Raw genomic sequence first — 14,966 nt, forward strand, 5'->3', positions numbered from 1 at the left:
AGATCATACCTGCTGCTCTAGGATCGCTGAAATTAATCAGCACGCAGTCCCCAGTTAAATCCTTGCGTCTATTGCCAATCCACCCCACACGACGGACATAGGCTATTCTGCCATCAATATGCCCTGGGAGGGGTCTATTTGCTCTAAGCCAGGAGAGGGTCTTGTGTTTGAGGTCAGAGTACAACTCACAAGTACCCTCTTCAAGCTCCGGGACCCCCGTGAGGATTACCGCATACGGTTGGCACCTAGGGGGGAGGCTAGCATTAGGTGTGTTTGTTTTTGCCCTGCCTGATGATAATGTAGCTGGAGATTTAGCTAAAGGTTTAGGCGCAACCTGACTGCCAGGAATGGGAATAGATGGAATTATATTTCCATTCGGCGTGGTTGGCGCATTTTCAGCTACTTTAGAGGTTGACGCTGTAGGCTCAGGATTGGGAGCAAAGTTAACCTTGGGGGCCTTCGGGGCTTGAGTATTGGATTTTTTCCTTAGGGGGCCCATACTGGGTCTAAGATTAGAGGCTTGTGGAGCGGGGCTGGTTCCTATATTAGATTGTAGTGTCTGTGGGGCCTCCCCAAGTACAGGCACTTTTTGACGAGACATTGGCTCCGAGGGTACTAGTGTAACAGCACCACTCCTTGACCCTCCATTGTCTTCTCCCTGCAACTTGGAGTGAAATTTGACCAATGACTTCACAGCGTAGAAATTATCCAACATTGATTGCTCAAGGGTGGCTAATTTTCGTGTGAGACAGTCGATCTTATCTGCAAGGGGCATCACCACAGACCTGATTAGGCTCTCAACATCTAGGGGTGGAGTGGCAGTGTCAGTGTGCACAGCCTGGGGAACTGGGGTGGTGCTAAGAGACGCTGACGGGCCTGATGTGCCTAGCGGGCAAACAGGACCCTTGGGTAGTGTGGCTCTAGTGTGGGTGTTAGTAGTTTTTGGGTGTAGAATGTGATTTGAAGCGATACCCCCTTTGGTCACATTGTGCCTACTTACTTTGCTGTGTGGTTTTAGAGAACCCCCCCTGCGAGGGCTAACAGGGCGCTTTCTTTTCCTGGGTGCAGCAAGTCCTGGTGCTGATTTCCCTGGTGGGGTAGTTACTAAAGCCGCTACTAGGGAGGTACTAACTTCAATTGGTGCGGCTGTGGGGGGAAGGTGTAAAGCTTCGTTGGGTGTGACAGAAGGACTTTGGGCATTGTTGATCTCACGATCAAGATCCTGGTTTTGTACCCCCAGCAAGGGATCAATTGGATCAGGTGGGTTAGGGTGTGTTGAGTCATGAGCAATGTCCAGTGCAATGGTCGATACCCTTTCTAAGCTTGCCCTGATCCGACTCACCCTCTCGTCAATGTCTGGAGAGTCAACTACCACAAATGGTGTAGGTGGTACATTTACTGGGCTAGGGGCTAGGGCAAGGGCGCCCAAGGATGAGCGCTTGTGTGACAGGCCCTTGGAGTCCCGGGATAGTCTTCGTTCTGCTAGGATTATCTCCTTTTCTACAATGGAGACAGCCCGAGTTATAAATTGATCCATTGTACCTATGACTACGTCTCCCGCAGCTTTCCTAGATGTGCTTGCTCTAGTGCCTGTGGCCATACTCCCGTAGTTTCCGTGACCGCTTAGCAGAGCCAAGAGATGTGGCCCGGCCCGGCCTCTTCTGGCCCCTGATGGCCAAAGATGGTCCCGCCCTTGTCCCGGGCTTCTCCCGCGATGCTCCCGTGTGCTCCCGCACAGCGGGGAAGGGGCGTCCCTTTATGGGGGCGTGAAGCGAGGGGTGGGAGGGGCAACAGGTCAGCAGGTGTGCCGGAAAGCAGCGGCTCCTGGTTAGGAGAGTCCCTGCAGCGGCGCTGATGGTGCGAGCGTGATCCCTGCTCCCTCGAGTCCTTCCTGAATGCTGTGAGCAAACGTGCTCCCAACAGCCACTCAAGCCCAAAACTGCGACGCGGCACCCGCGGAGCGGGTGCGGCTAGTTGTTGAAAAAAAGCAGCTACAGCAGTAGCAACAGGGACCACAAGAAGACGCCGGTAAGCCCTCGGCGTGTGTGTGTCTGTGATTTTCGTTTTTTGGGCCTGTTGTGGATGGACAGGCCATGTGGTTGGGGGCCATTTTGAGTGCTGCTACAGGCCCTGGCCATGTGCTGTGATGGAGGGGGCCATTTTGAATGCAGGGAGTGTTCTCAGGCCTGCACACATTTTGCCTAGCTTTCATCCATTATGCCCAGGGCCCAGGGGTAGTGAGTGGTGCATGTGCCTAGTCTTTCTGTGGGTTGTCTTGAATTTAAACATCATGGAGGGGCTGGATCATGGCATGGGATTGTGCTGATTTTTCTGTGATTTTCGTTTTTTGGGCCTGTTGTGGATGGAAAGGCCATGTGGTTGGGGGCCATTTTGAGTGCTGCTACAGGCCCTGGTCATGTTCTGTGATGGAGGGGGCCATTTTGAATGCAGGCAGTGTTCCCAGGCCTGCACCCATTTTGCCTAGCTTTCATCCATTATGCCCAGGGCCCAGGGGTAGTGAGTGGTGCATGTGCCTAGTCTTTCTGTGGGTTGTCTGGAATTTAAACATCATGGAGGGGCTGGATCATGGCATGGGATTGTGCTGATTTTTCTGTGATTTTCGTTTTTTGGGCCTGTTGTGGATGGACAGGCCATGTGGGTGGGGGCCATTGAGGTAATTTGAATTTTATGGTCAAGAAATGTCCCCTACCGTGTACCCCACCGTCTCCATGTACGTGCTTCAAGTACATGTAATTTCCCTCCATGACCAGATATGAAGACGCAAATGTATTTGCGTCCAACGTTAACCTGTCCTCTTTCAGATCCACCATGAATGGATCGATAATTCAGTTCCTAAGTATGCCTTGCCAACGTCTTTACATGGTGCACTTTCACGTTTTCCTGGCTCTGTTGAGCTAGGCCCTGATTTCTGCCATCGAATCCCTTCTGCTCTCTGCCTCCTGAAAGCTGCAGCCTGGATCTGCATCCCTGACCTTTACCTTACTCCCTGCGTGGCGAGCGGTGCCCGGCTCAGCCTGCTTACCTGCCAAAGACAGTATTTTGCCTTCAAGTTATCTGCTCCGCTCCTCGAAAATACATTCCTGTCTAGTGACATAGGTAAACATATCCTCAGCTGCAGAGCAAAGGGCCCGGCCTTTCTGTCTCCTTACAAGTAATTCATTGCTTCCGTTACCATGGTAGGCCCATGGCCCCTCGCATCACACGTAGACACGTAGTCACATATGCACGCACTAGCAGTCAGTATAGAATAGCCTCTGCCCGAGAGACCTTTCCTTCTAGATAATACAGTTCTCCAAACACAAGATATCAGATATGATTGGGTTTAGGTTGTTCTGACATCCCAGACTTCTGTCTCCCCTTGTAATGCTAAATGTCAAGTCCCCTGCACTCTCCAGTTCCACGTCAATCACACGTCATGTTGCCTGCGCGCGCATCCCCGCCATATATTTCTGCTGACACTGCAGAATTGCTCTATGGATCCACCCACCTGTGACACTTTCATGTGACGTTTCTAAGCACACACCTCTATGTACGCCCTCGTGCACGCCTTCTGTTACAGCACATGTGTTCTTATCTCGTTTCTTTCAGCTGTTACGCCTTCTGTATCCATCACCATTGTATGCATTTACTATATATATTGTGCACTGTTAATAAAGCATTGTCTATCCCTTCCTGAACCTTCGTGGGGATGGAACATGATACCATGGTTCGAACCATTCCATTACATGGAATAAAACCCTTATAACTCAGACTCCACGGACTCTGCCTCTCATTTTGATTGAGCTATTTATTGAACTTATACCGCATAGAAATTAAGTATACGGTAAATATTTATTTACCACACCATTTTGAGTGCTGCTACAGGCCCTGGCCATGTGCTGTGATGGAGGGGGCCATTTTGAATGCAGGGAGTGTTCTCGGGCCTGCACCCATTTTGCCTAGCTTTCATCCATTATGCCCAGGGCCCAGGGGTAGTGAGTGGTGCATGTGCCTAGTCTTTCTGTGGGTTGTCTTGAATTTAAACATCATGGAGGGGCTGGATCATGGCATGGGATTGTGCTGATTTTTCTGTGATTTTCGTTTTTGGGCCAGTTGTGGATGGACAGGCCATGTGGTTGGGGGCCATTTTGAGTGCTGCTACAGGCCCTGGCCATGTGCTGTGATGGAGGGGGCCATTTTGAATGCAGGGAGTGTTCTCGGGCCTGCACCCATTTTGCCTAGCTTTCATCCATTATGCCCAGGGCCCAGGGGTAGTGAGTGGTGCATGTGCCTAGTCTTTCTGTGGGTTGTCTTGAATTTAAACATCATGGAGGGGCTGGATCATGGCATGGGATTGTGCTGATTTTTCTGTGATTTTTCGTTTTTTGGGCCTGTTGTGGATGGACAGGCCATGTGGTTGGGGGCCATTTTGAGTGCTGCTACAGGCCCTGGCCATGTGCTGTGATGGAGGGGGCCATTTTGAATGCAGGGAGTGTTCTCAGGCCTGCACCCATTTTGCCTAGCTTTCATCCATTATGCCCAGGGCCCAGGGGTAGTGAGTGGTGCATGTGCCTAGTCTTTCTGTGGGTTGTCTTGAATTTAAACATCATGGAGGGGCTGGGTCATGGCATGGGATTGTGCTGATTTTTCTGTGATTTTCGTTTTTTGGGCCTGTTGTGGATGGACAGGCCATGTGGTTGGGGGCCATTTTGAGTGCTGCTACAGGCCCTGGCCATGTGCTGTGATGGAGGGGGCCATTTTGAATGCAGGCAGTGTTCTCAGGCCTGCACCCATTTTGCCTAGCTTTCATCCATTATGCCCAGGGCCCAGGGGTAGTGAGTGGTGCATGTGCCTAGTTTTTCTGTGGGTTGTCTTGAATTTAAACATCATGGAGGGGCTGGATCATGGCATGGGATTGTGCTGATTTTTCTGTAATTTTCATTTTTTGGGCCTGTTGTGGATGGACAGGCCATGTGGTTGGGGGCCATTTTGAGTGCTGCTACAGGCCCTGGCCATGTGCTGTGATGGAGGGGGCCATTTTGAATGCAGGCAGTGTTCTCAGGCCTGCACCCATTTTGCCTAGCTTTAATCCATTATGCCCAGGGCCCAGGGGTAGTGAGTGGTGCATGTGCCTAGTCTTTCTGTGGGTTGTCTTGAATTTAAACATCATGGAGGGGCTGGATCATTGCATGGGATTGTGCTGATTTTTCTGTGATTTTCGTTTTTTGGGCCTGTTGTGGATGGACAGGCCATGTGGTTGGGGGCCATTTTGAGTGCTGCTACAGGCCCGGGCCATGTGCTGTGATGGAGGGGGCCATTTTGAATGCAGGGAGTGTTCTCAGGCCTGCACCCATTTTGCCTAGCTTTCATCCATTATGCCCAGGGCCCAGGGGTAGTGAGTGGTGCATGTGCCTAGTCTTTCTGTGGGTTGTCTTGAATTTAAACATCATGGAGGGGCTGGATCATGGCATGGGATTGTGCTGATTTTTCTGTGATTTTCGTTTTTTGGGCCTGTTGTGGATGGACAGGCCATGTGGTTGGGGGCCATTTTGAGTGCTGCTACAGGCCCTGGCCATGTGCTGTGATGGAGGGGGCCATTTTGAATGCAGGCAGTGTTCTCAGGCCTGCACCCATTTTGCCTAGCTTTCATCCATTATGCCCAGGGCCCAGGGGTAGTGAGTGGTGCATGTGCCTAGTCTTTCTGTGGGTTGTCTTGAATTTAAACATCATGGAGGGGCTGGATCATGGCATGGGATTGTGCTGATTTTTCTGTGATTTTCGTTTTTTGGGCCTGTTGTGGATGGACAGGCCATGTGGTTGGGGGCCATTTTGAGTGCTGCTACAGGCCCTGGCCATGTGCTGTGATGGAGGGGGCCATTTTGAATGCAGGGAGTGTTCTCAGGCCTGCACCCATTTTGCCTAGCTTTCATCCATTATGCCCAGGGCCCAGGGGTAGTGAGTGGTGCATGTGCCTAGTATTTCTGTGGGTTGTCTTGAATTTAAACATCATGGAGGGGCTGGATCATGGCATGGGATTGTGCTGATTTTTCTGTGATTTTCGTTTTTTGGGCCTGTTGTGGATGGACAGGCCATGTGGTTGGGGGCCATTTTGAGTGCTGCTACAGGCCCTGGCCATGTGCTGTGATGGAGGGGGCCATTTTGAATGCAGGGAGTGTTCTCAGGCCTGCACCCATTTTGCCTAGCTTTCATCCATTATGCCCAGGGCCCAGGGGTAGTGAGTGGTGCATGTGCCTAGTTTTTCTGTGGGTTGTCTTGAATTTAAACATCATGGAGGGGCTGGATCATGGCATGGGATTGTGCAGATTTTTCTGTGATTTTCGTTTTTTGGGCCTGTTGTGGATGGACAGGCCATGTGGTTGGGGGGCATTTTGAGTGCTGCTACAGGCCCTGGCCATGTGCTGTGATGGAGGGGGCCATTTTGAATGCAGGCAGTGTTCTCAGGCCTGCACCCATTTTGCCTAGCTTTCATCCATTATGCCCAGGGCTCAGGGGTAGTGAGTGGTGCATGTGCCTAGTCTTTCTGTGGGTTGTCTGGAATTTAAACATCATGGAGGGGCTGGATCATGGCATGGGATTGTGCTGATTTTTCTGTGATTTTCGTTTTTTGGGCCTGTTGTGGATGGACAGGCCATGTGGTTGGGGGCCATTTTGAGTGCTGCTACAGGCCCTGGCCATGTGCTGTGATGGACGGGGCCATTTTGAATGCAGGCAGTGTTCTCAGGCCTGCACCCATTTTGCCTGGGATTGTGCTGATTTTTCTGGGTTTTTTCGATTTTTTTTGGGTGTATAACTGAACTGATGTTCCTCTGTCTTCCATTGCTTTTAGGTGCACAAGACTCAAGAGAACCACCAGTGCCAGGAAGAAGTCCTGCAGCGGTGTGTGTGTGCAGCATAATGTCACGCGACGTCACGTCTGGCCTCAGACAACTCTACAATTCGTGCAACTGCGGCCTGCTGTCTGACCTGCTCTGAAGAAGATGGCCCCAAAAAAAGGTCTCCGTAGCTCCTCTAGCAAGAAAGTTGCTAGTAAGGAGCAGAAGAAGCAAGTTACCAAGGAGGCTGGTGTGCCGGCCGCCGCGTTTTTTGGGAGCAAAAAAAAAATTACGCCTGCAGCAGCAGCAGGATCTGCTGGGGACCAAGCTGGGAGCAGCAACCCCGCTCCATTGGGTTCAGTGCCTCCACCACCACGCCAACTTAAGTCAAAGCCCTTGAGTGCTTCAGAGGCAGTCAGTGTACTTCTCTAATCACCATCGACCAGTGATGTTGGCTCATCGCAAGAAAGTAGCAGCAATGTCCCTGAATCAACACAGGTTGTTGTAACTCATCTGACAAATGTTGAACAACCACAGCCGCAACAACAACACCATGTGCAAGTACAAGCCCAAGTACATGTGGAAGGAGAGGCAGCGCAAGGAGATGCGCAAGCAGAGGTGCATGGAGGGTCACAAGTGCCCACAATAGTTGTTCCTCCCGAAGTAGGGGCACATCAGGAAATCGACAATCAAGCCGAGGTATCATTGGAAGCCACTCCTCCTGATGATCATTCATTGTCTTCCACATCCCTAGCAAGGAAAAGATCAAGGGGGGTGTCTACATCTTCTTCAAGCCCACCTCCTTCTGATGAACTGGATGAAAATTGGGAACCACCACCACGGCCGTCTGCGAGTGAGGCACACCATGATCTGACAAAGGTACCTAAGCGTAAAAGGAAGGTCGTCGAAAAACTCATAGCTATGGAGTGTGATGAGGCTCAACAAGAAATGACGGATACTGCTGCTGATGAAGCCTCTCACGATGACCACGAGCCAGTCATCATAAAGGTCACTGCAGCCCCAGCGGGCATGCAGCAAAGAGACATTTGTACCCTATCCCGAGAAGCTGCTGAGCGTGATGATGATGTCGACGAGGAGGCAATGGAAATGGAAACACAACAATCATTAGATTTGGAGTTAACTAGTACACCAACACCTACCGCTTCCATATTTCTTTCTCGCAAGAAGGGACCTCCATCCACCTCGACCTCAATTAGTGGTGGTGAAAGTGCAAAACGTACTGAAGTTCGGCAATCCACATCCTCCACTTCATCTGGCATTAGCAGCAGGACCACCACCACCAGTATCGCCGCCTCCTCCGGCCCCCAAAGACATTTCAAGTCTCCAGTTTGGGACTTCTTTAGTGTTTGCCCAAAAAAGGAAAACGTAGCCATTTGTAGCATTTGTAAGCTTCGAGTTAGTCGTGGTAAGTTTGGTACCAACTATGGTACCGGAGGCCAGAGAGGTAATCTTAGGAGAACGCACGCTGTCCAATGGTTTGAGCACCTAGAGGCGGTCAAGGAAGCCCGAATTGCACGTAATGAAAACGTTGATTTTTCATCTGATGATGACGAGGAGGAAGAAGACGATTCAAACACTTCACTTGCACCCAGTACCCCTGTCAGCAGCACACCCCATGTGAGCCACACTAAGAGTGTGGGAGAGAGTGAGACATCAATGCGAAAAAGTTCATCAGCGAGCGTAACTGGGTCGAAGATATCATCATCATCCCGTAAATCCTTGGTCCAGGGCAACATTAAAAAGATGTTGTTTACAGAAGCGCAATATGAACGCAACCACCCACTGACGCGTCTGTATAACACTAAGCTGGCTAAAATGCTAGCTCTGGACCTTCTCCCTTTTTCTTTTGTAGAAGGGGTTGGTTTTCTAGAATTAGTGGCAGCGCTATGCCCTAAATGGAAGGTTCCTAGCCGGTTCTATTTTGCCCGAGTTGCGGTTCCAGCACTACATGAAGATGTTCTGGAGGTGATTGGGGCAGCTTTGCAGAAGAGTGCTGTTCACACTATACATCTGACAACAGACATGTGGACCAGTGGCGCAGGCGCTGATTACATGTGCATCACTGCACACTGGGTCTCTTTTTCAGGGGCTAAAGCAAAGCTAAACGCAGGTGTTGACCCGGACATTGTTTTTAAAGCTGCTCGGAAACATGCAACACTAGCCATGTTTGGTTTGGAGAAACGTCACACAGCACAAAACATTTTGGATGTCTTCAACACAAAGGTCCTTGACTGGCTGTCCCCAAAAAAACACCAGGTTGGTTATGTTTCCACGGACAATGGCTCCAATATAGTTAAGGCCATGCAGCTGGGTGACTATTGCAGAGTGCCGTGTTTGGCGCACTGTATAAACCTGGTTGTCAAAAAATTCTTGGGTGATAAAGACAGTGCAGCGTACAGAGTAGTGGAGACCTGCCGAAAAATGTGCAACCATTTCAGCCATACTTTTAAGGCCCGGAAGCATCTGAGGAGCCTGCTATATGAACGTCAAATGCCAGTGAAAGCACTCATCCAGGAGGTGGTAACACATTGGAACTCAACCTTCTACATGCTTGAGCATCTGTATGAGCAGTATAAGGTACTCGATCACTATTTCTTAACACAGGGTACAGCTCAGAAGGAGGACCTGAGGATGGGTGCGGCGCAATGGAACATAGTTAAAAGCCTGACACGCATGCTTCGTCCTTTTGAGTTCTTCACGCGTGCAGTCAGCAAGGAGGACTGTAATTTGGGAAAAGCTATCCCATTGTTGTACATGCTGGAGCACCAACTGAAGGAGGTTTGTTCTGTGTTTGAAAAAGATGAAAAAAACCAAGAGCCTTTTGTTCTGGCTGAGAAATTATTAGAGCACCTACAAAGTGATGAACGTCTTAAAATGATCCACTCAAACCAGCATTACATTTGTGCTACTATTCTGGATCCACGCTACAAAAAGGCGCTGGCAGGCCAAGCATTCTTTCCTTTTGCTGATGAAGATGTTACAAAGTACAAACAGTGGATAGTCTCCTCAGCCAAGAGGTTTGAAAGAGAACTGCAGCAAATTGAAGGAAAAGGCAGTACATCAGCATCAGCAGGCCATCCCCAGTCACAAAAATCCACTTCTGCACCTGTGGCTGCGGCACAAGTGACCTCTCAGCCGTTAAAGAGACCGGCAACCGGATCATCTGCACCACCAGACACAACAGTAACATTGGAGGCTGAAGAGGATTGGCTAGCTCGGCTTGGGTTTGGTTCTCAAAAGGTCACAGCAACAGCTAAGCAAAGTGGAGGAACCTTGGAGGAGAACCTTGATTCGATGGTCAAGGACTAACTGAATGACTCAACAGAGGTCTATGTTAATGCTGACCCATTGGCGTATTGGCATGGGAAAAAAGAATTGTGGCCACAGCTCACCAACCTGGCTTTAAACTACTTGTCTTGCCCACTCGCAAGTGTGTCTTCTGAACGTGTTTTCAGTGCTGCTGGTGGCATTGTAACTTCCAAACGGAGCCGCCTCTCGCCCAAAAATGTGGAGAGGTTAACAATGATCAAGATGAATCAGCACCTCATACCACCAGATTTCAGAGTACGAGAAAGCGCGCCGGATGAAGACGAGGTGGACAGCAACATAGCTGAGGGAATTTCTTCTCTGTCAGGTGACACTGACCTCACCCTGCCTGAATTAGCAGAGTATGATGACGAAGCCTTATTCTTATTCACGGACCGTGATACCGAGCCCTGAAAATGAGACAACGAATCAATAACTTTCCTTTTCGTCCTTATTCACTTTTATTCCTGTGTGTCTGTCTTTCTTTGTTGTGCACAGTTAATATAATTCAAACTTTAATCAGATAATCACAAAAACAAGCCCATCAGCAGAACTGTCTTCACTTGTTTGCTAATTGATTTGAAGGTGCCGCAGTCTGCATTCCTCAGGTTCACAAGTTCAGAAGAACATGCTCCTCTATCCTCCTCCTCCAGACTCCTATTTCCATCAAAGCAGAGGGCTGGTTAACGCCCAATGAAGAAAAACTCAGCACTTGTGGGGGTGTTGTTCTACCTCTTTGCAGGTGAGTTGACGGCTCTGGGGCCATTGCTGGGAAGCTCTAATACCGGATAAAAGTGGTTTGGACCAAATCCGAGGCGGAATTTTTTTTGTGTTTTTGCTGACTTGCTTGCCTTTGAGGTGCTCTTAGGGGGGGTTCCGTCTGTTTGTGGGTGAGTTTCGGGGTCTGTCAGCACTGCTGGGACACTCTAATCTTGATTGCATTTGCTTTTCAGGAAATCCGTGGTGGCAAACCGGACTTATGGCCTAGCTACGGAGCGCGTTTGGACCGAAGGCCGAGAAATATTGTAAGTAGGAGATGTTGCTTTTGGCCTGTTTGGGGGTGTTATGCTTTTTGGCGGGTGGGTTGGCGGGTCTTGGGCCATTCCTGGGAAGGTATAATACCGGGTAGAAGTGGTTGGGACAAAATCCACGCCGTTTTTTTGTTGTTGCTATTTCTGACATTTTGCTCAATGTAGCGTTTTCGGGGGCCTGTTTGGGGGGCTTCCTGGTGTTTGTGGGTGGGTTTCGGGGTCTGGGAGCACTGCTGGCTATGGATACTTTACTTTGCAAGAGGTTTGAAGCAAATCCATGGTGGCAGAGGGGAGTTAGGGCCTAGTTGCAGAGCGCGCGCGGAGTGATTTGGGAAATTTGGGAAAAAATGACTAAGTCCCCATTTTTGTACTTTTGCTCTTTGGCTGTTTGGGGGTCTTCTACTCGTTTTGTCCTGGGTTGACGGCTCTGGGGCCATTGCTGGGAAGCTCTAATACCGGATAAAAGTGGTTTGGACCAAATCCGAGGCGGAATTTTTTTTTGTGTGTTTGCTGACTTGCTTGCCTTTGAGGTGCTCTTAGGGGGGGTTCCGTCTGTTTGTGGATGAGTTTCGGGGTCTGTCAGCACTGCTGGGACACTCTAATCTTGATTGCATTTGCTTTTCAGGAAATCCGTGGTGGCAAACCGGGCTAATGGCCTAGCTACGCAGCGCGTTTGGACCGAAGGCCGAGAAATATTGTAAGTAGGAGATGTTGCTTTTGGCCTGTTTGGGGGTGTTATGCTTTTTGGCGGGCGGGTTGGCGGGTCTTGGGCCATTCCTGGGAAGGTCTAATACCGGGTAGAAGTGGTTGGAACAAAATCCACGCCAATTTTTTTTTTGCTATTTCTGACATTTTGCTCAATGTAGCGTTTTCGGGGGCCTGTTTGGGGGGCTTCCTGGTGTTTGTGGGTGGGTTTCGGGGTCTGGGAGCACTGCTGGCTATGGATACTTTACTTTGCAAGAGGTTTGAAGCAAATCCATGGTGGCAGAGGGGAGTTAGGGCCTAGCTGCAGAGCGCGCGCGGAGTGATTTGGGAAATTTGGGAAAAAATGACTAAGTCCCCATTTTTGTACTTTTGCTCTTTGGCCGTTTGGGGGTCTTCTACTCGTTTTCTCCTGGGTTGACGGCTCTGGGGCCATTGCTGGGAAGCTCTAATACCGGATAAACGTGGTTTGGACCAAATCCGAGGCGGAAATTTTTGTGTGTTTTTGCTGACTTGCTTGCCTTTGAGGTGCTCTTAGGGGGGGTTCCGTCTGTTTGTGAGTGAGTTTCGGGGTCTGTCAGCACTGCTGGGACACTGTAATCTTGATTGCATTTGCTTTTCAGGAAATCCGTGGTGGCAAACCGGACTTACGGCCTAGCTACACAGCGCGTGTGGACCGAAGGCCGAGAAATATTGTAAGTAGGAGATGTTGCTTTTGGCCTGTTTGGGGGTGTTATGCTTTTTGGCGGGTGGGTTGGCGGGTCTTGGGCCATTTCTGGGAAGTTCTAATACCGGGTAGAAGTGGTTGGGACAAAATCCACGCCGATTTTTTGTTGTTGCTATTTCTGACATTTTGCTCAATGTAGCATTTTCGGGGGCCTGTTTGGGGGGCTTCCTGGTGTTTGTGGGTGGGTTTCGGGGTCTGGGAGCACTGCTGGCTATGGATACGTTACTTTGCACGAGGTTTGAAGCAAATCCATGGTGGCAGAGGGGAGTTAGGGCCTAGCTGCAGAGCGCGCGCGGAGTGATTTGGGAAATTTGGGAAAAAATGACTTAGTCCCCATTTTTGTACTTTTGCTCTTTGGCTGTTTGGGGGTCTTCTACTCGTTTTCTCCTGGGTTGACGGCTCTGGGGCCATTGCTGGGAAGCTCTAATACCGGATAAACGTGGTTTGGACCAAATCCGAGGCGGAATTTTTTGTGTGTTTTTGCTGACTTGCTTGCCTTTGAGGTGCTCTTAGGGGGGGTTCCGTCTGTTTGTGAGTGAGTTTCGGGGTCTGTCAGCACTGCTGGGACACTGTAATCTTGATTGCATTTGCTTTTCAGGAAATCCGTGGTGGCAAACCGGACTTATGGCCTAGCTACGCAGCGCGTTTGGACCGAAGGCCGAGAAATATTGTAAGTAGGAGATGTTGCTTTTGGCCTGTTTGGGGGTGTTATGCTTTTTGGCGGGTGGGTTGGCGGGTCTTGGGCCATTCCTGGGAAGTTCTAATACCGGGTAGAAGTGGTTGGGACAAAATCCACGCCGATTTTTTGTTGTTGCTATTTCTGACATTTTGCTCAATGTAGCGTTTTCGGGGGCCTGTTTGGGGGGCTTCCTGGTGTTTGTGGGTGGGTTTCGGGGTCTGGGAGCACTGCTGGCTATGGATACGTTACTTTGCACGAGGTTTGAAGCAAATCCATGGTGGCAGAGGGGAGTTAGGGCCTAGCTGCAGAGCGCGCGCGGAATGATTTGGGAAATTTGGGAAAAAATGACTAAGTCCCCATTTTTGTACTTTTGTTCTTTGTCTGTTTGGGGGTCTTCTACTCGTTTTCTCCTGGGTTGACGGCTCTGGGGCCATTGCTGGGAAGCTCTAATACCGGATAAAAGTGGTTTGGACCAAATCCGAGGCGGACTTTTTTTGTGTTTTTGCTGACTTGCTTGCCTTTGAGGTGCTCTTAGGGGGGGTTCCGTCTGTTTGTGGGTGAGTTTCGGGGTCTGTCAGCACTGCTGGGACACTCTAATCTTGATTGCATTTGCTTTTCAGGAAATCCGTGGTGGCAATCCGGACTTACGGCCTAGCTACACAGCGCGTGTGGACCGAAGGCCGAGAAATATTGTAAGTAGGAGATGTTGCTTTTGGCCTGTTTGGGGGTGTTATGCTTTTTGGCGGGTGGGTTGGCGAGTCTTGGGCCATTCCTGGGAAGGTCTAATACCGGGTAGAAGTGGTTGGGACAAAATCCACGCCGAAAAGCCTTTTGGCACTTTTTGTATCTTAGGGTTTGTTAGGGTTAGCCCTAGCAGCAGGATTGCATGTGTTTCGGGGTGTTCTACATTTTTGCAACTGACTTCTGAGGTCTTAGAGCACTCGTGAGAATGCGTAATTGTGGTTGCAAGTCATTTGAAGAAAATCCATGGTGGGAAAGGGGGGATTTGGCATAGTTAAAGAAAGCCTTTGCCACTATTCTTAACTTAGGGTTCGTTAGGGTTAGCAGTATTTCGATTGCATGTGTTTGGGTGGGGGGGTTTTCGAGTCTTGGAGCGATGCTGGCTATGGATACTTTTGCTTGGTTGCTTGCAAGTGGTTTGAATGCAATCCACGGTGGGTAAGGGGGTATTTGGGACTACTTTTACTTTCAAAGTACGTTTTGTCACCAGTTTTCTGTTAGGCCTCGTTTTTTGCGATTTGATTGGGGGTCTTCTACATTTTTTTTTTTTTTTTGAAAACCTTTATTGTGCATGAATAAAAGAACAAATACGGGCCCACAACCATCAGGCCGACCACGATACTTTTGAAGCACGAGTGCAAGCAATGCGATTCCCCAGCGGCATCAGGTGACATAGCAACAATCGATAGCCGTTACACTGAATGGAATCATGTCGCCGAGGAGAAGGAGCATTTAAGGTTAATTTTGAAAGTTTTTTCGATCTAAATATAAATCAGTGAAGAATAGGAACAAAGGAGAACTGAGTCCGTACATTAGCTTCACGACATGAGCAGGCAGCATCATTAATGAAACAACAATAGAGGTGAACACCCCGGCAATATGGCAGTACAGTGTAAAACAACAAGAGCATCAGTCAGCATTTACGC

The sequence above is a fragment of the Lissotriton vulgaris genome, chromosome 3_1 (genome assembly GCF_964263255.1).
Source record: "Lissotriton vulgaris chromosome 3_1, aLisVul1.2, whole genome shotgun sequence".
NCBI classification, from domain to species: Eukaryota; Metazoa; Chordata; class Amphibia; order Caudata; family Salamandridae; genus Lissotriton; species Lissotriton vulgaris.